Source organism: Tupaia chinensis, unplaced genomic scaffold (assembly GCF_000334495.1).
Source record: "Tupaia chinensis unplaced genomic scaffold, TupChi_1.0 Scaffold000641_1, whole genome shotgun sequence".
NCBI lineage: Eukaryota > Metazoa > Chordata > Mammalia > Scandentia > Tupaiidae > Tupaia > Tupaia belangeri.
Window position 1 is genome coordinate 32545 of NW_006160162.1, and position 3727 is coordinate 36271.

The 3727-nt window shown below is 38.8% G+C and overlaps 1 pseudogene; it reads right to left on the reverse strand.

Moving 5' to 3' along the window:
- Positions 1–3727, reverse strand: part of LOC102489831 (rap1 GTPase-GDP dissociation stimulator 1-like) — a 26269-nt pseudogene that overhangs the window by 22177 nt on the left and 365 nt on the right.

The window sequence follows — 3727 nt, forward strand, 5'->3', positions numbered from 1 at the left end:
GATACAGAGACAGGAGACTTGTAAGTGGTATTCCTACCACACGAGTTTTGTATGCTGGAGGGCCAGTTATCAGTGGGACATCTTCCTTTTTCCCAAATGGCTAGATCGCAGGAGTCATGGAGCTGTCTGTCTCTTGAAGAAGGGCTGTTCACACGAGTTTTGTATGCTGGAGGCCCAGTTATCAGTGGGACATCTTCCTTTTTCCCAAATGGCTAGATCGCAGGAGTCATGGAGCTGTCTGTCTCTTGAAGAAGGGCTGTTCACACGAGTTTTGTATGCTGGAGGCCCAGTTATCAGTGGGACATCTTCCTTTTTCCCAAATGGCTAGATCGGCCAGGTAAACTTTTTAATAAAATGTTTCAGAAGATATTACTGGCAAAATTAGCATTAGCTTAGGACAATCATGCTCTTGAAAAATATTTCAAAAATATCATAGAGGCTAAGTGGTTTTGTGTTAAGGCAATATAAGTTATTCTGTGGTGATAAAACACAGTATTAAAATTTAATATAGCATTTTTTTTTCTTAGAGTTGATATTTTTATCCTTGGCTGCTAGGAAAAGAATCCTCTGATCCACATGGGTCACATGAGCTCAGGATGGCAGAATCACCAATATCTTATTGCACCACTTTTATAAATATATGCATCTTTCAGTTCCCACTGCAGACATTGAAACAAGTATCGAACCTTATACCTTTTCTCATATTTGGTCTGAGAGTGATACCATTTTTGGATTAGTCATATGTTCTTTCTCAAAATAAATGGGACTGAGAAATAGTCTTCTGATGCTCCTAATGACAGAATGTTGTCTTTTCCACAGCATGCATTCTTTTCATCCAATATCTCATTCTATGGTCTTCTTAGATTAAGAGTTATCTCCTCCCTATTTAAGTGGGACAATCCAAAACTGCACTAAGGTCAGAACTAGGTTATTTTTTTTTTTCTTATTCAGGTCACATATGACCATTTTAATTCCATCCTAAGTGATAAAGACCAACTTCCATTAGTTTATCAGATGGCCACCAAGGACAGCTCTCTGATTCATGGAATCATCTAGTTGTTGCTGAATTTTGGCTGGACATGGGTGGCACTCTGTATCTGATGATATGCAAGGGGAGCAGTTCCTTCAGGATCTAAAGCAAAAGATGATTGAAAAAGATATTTGTGTGGTCTTTACAGAAAAGCTCCCTACCACAAAAGATGTCATTTTTTTCATGTGATTTTACTCTTGTGCAGAGGATCAGAGTTTCATCTGCAAATGTGTATATAATACATGGTAATAAAGGGAGTGTTTGGAGCCTAAGGTAGGAAAATAATTGTATTTAATTTTGGGGAAAGGTGTGGATTATGGGAAATTTACACTCCAGAGTGGAAACTTATTTTGACTAATTTTGAGAAGATGCCACATTTTTTCCATGGACATCTCTTTTTTTTTCAAAGCAGAAAAGGAAAATTTCTGGCTTTAAACAATTTCTCAAGACAGTGAAAGCTTCCCAATACTCACAAGATTTTTTTAAAGAGTGAGAACATTGAAATTTTATTTAACTCTAGGTACCATGGACTTGACATTAGTAAGTAAAATTAATAAATGAGCAGTCATACAGTTTTTTCATCACTGGGCTTCTCAAGCATCAAACAAGAGCTATTTTTTATTCAATTTCGTCTTTAATATGCTAGACAGACTCTGCTGCATTCTTCATTTCTAATTGACCCAGTATGTTATTATGTAGTTTACCACATGTGAAGAACAATTCATTCTGTAGTACCAAGTTTACATCATCATAGGACTACACCATGCACATTCTACTTAATGTAGCTCGAGCAACAGGAATACAAGAGAACAGTTATAAGTGGAGACCTGTTTTTGACAAAGTCATGTTCACACTAGCTGTGGATTTTAAAAATCTTATTAGGCAGGTACCTACAGCAATTGCTATTGGAACATTAATGCATGCACATGTGATAGTGGTAAAGAATGATGCAGAAGAGGCAGCGGATGGTGGACAAAGGGGAATTCAGAGATAGAATGATGTTGTGTATCAGCAAGGGGTGGCTCTTGGCTTTCCACAGTAAGTCTCTGCTCTGTGAAAGAGGTCTGGTGGGTGACACTTTTGTTCTCATGACTGAGCTGTTGGGATACAATATCTAGAAAGGCCAAATCCTGTACTTCCTTGTGTAGAGAGTCAGATCCTATGAGAGCACAGGACAGGACCATGGAATTATATTTTATTTTGGTAGCACTTTTCTCATTTGCTAGCAGTCTGTGTAAAATCTGTACAAGTTTAACACTTTCTAGATCTTTCTCAGCAGTGCCCAGTTCTAAAGCTTCTATTAGTGCTAAAGCAACGAGGGCTGTATTATTACATGCTCACTAGTTGCCATGGTAACAAGATGGTTGATGGCACCTCTCTGCATGATGGTTTTAATTACATCTTTCAATGTACTGTACCGGATGAAGGCTGTGTGCAGTCTGCTGGACTCCCCCATCACACTGGCATGATCTTTGGCTTCATACCATTTCACCAAATGCTCCACTAACTTAACATTCTTGCACAGTTGTTCAGCATCTTCATGGGCATCTATCGACATTCTTAATATTCCCAGAAGTTTGAACTAATGGTTTTAATTACATCTTTCAATGTACTGTACCGGATGAAGGCTGTGTGCAGTCTGCTGGACTCCCCCATCACACTGGCATGATCTTTGGCTTCATACCATTTCACCAAATGCTCCACTAACTTAACATTCTTGCACAGTTGTTCAGCATCTTCATGGGCATCTATCGACATTCTTAATATTCCCAGAAGTTTGAACTAAACTGGGGGCATTTCTGATTTCAGGAATTTCACAACTCTCTCTGTGACCCCAGAGGATAACATCTTTGCTTTATTTACAACTGAGCTGGCCAGGTTCCTGAGGGAATTGAGTGTTGCATGCTGGATGGTCACCTTGCCAGGACAGTCACATTGCCATCCTTCCTGTATCTGTCCAGTAAACTTATAAGCTTTTCTACAATTCCATTGTCGACCATATGAATACAATTTCCATCATTTCTGGCAAAGTTGGCAATGGCCAATGCTCCAGCAAACGGTAGCTGGTGTTTATTTGATGGAATCCAGGGAAGTACCCTTTGAAACACATTATCTTTTCCTCCTTCAAATAACTTCTGCATGGATTCATCTCCAAAAAGTAATAAAAACCATTAAATCTGAACCAGTTTTGAGCTCGGGAATTTCATACTCTTTGTCACTAACCACCTTCTGCTGAATAATCTCCAGAAGAGACTCTACCAGGCCTGCTTCAACCAGATGAAGCTTAAGAGCATCATTTTCTGCCAAAGAGGCAAGGACTTCAAAAATAATTTCTCTCTTATCATGTTTGATTTTCTTTTTGAAGAACTTTACCAGCTCTTCAGCAATGTTTGTGCTCGCAAAATGTTCTTTACTTGACTCAAGTTCTGCTAAATTACCAAAGGAAACAAGACACATTTCTGTAAGAACTGCATTTTAGCAGTGGATATCCAGTAATTTCACTATGGTAGGAATGGCACCCATATTGATAAGCTGATTTTTGAAGGAATCTTTCTTATTGCTATAGTTCATCAGCATGTCACAAAAGCCAGTCAAGAGTTTCTCATTGGTGGGATATGTTACACTGCACAATGACCTTAAATAATCAATTACAATCTGTGCACCACCTGCTTGGCCAACTGCACTTTTGCCCTCATG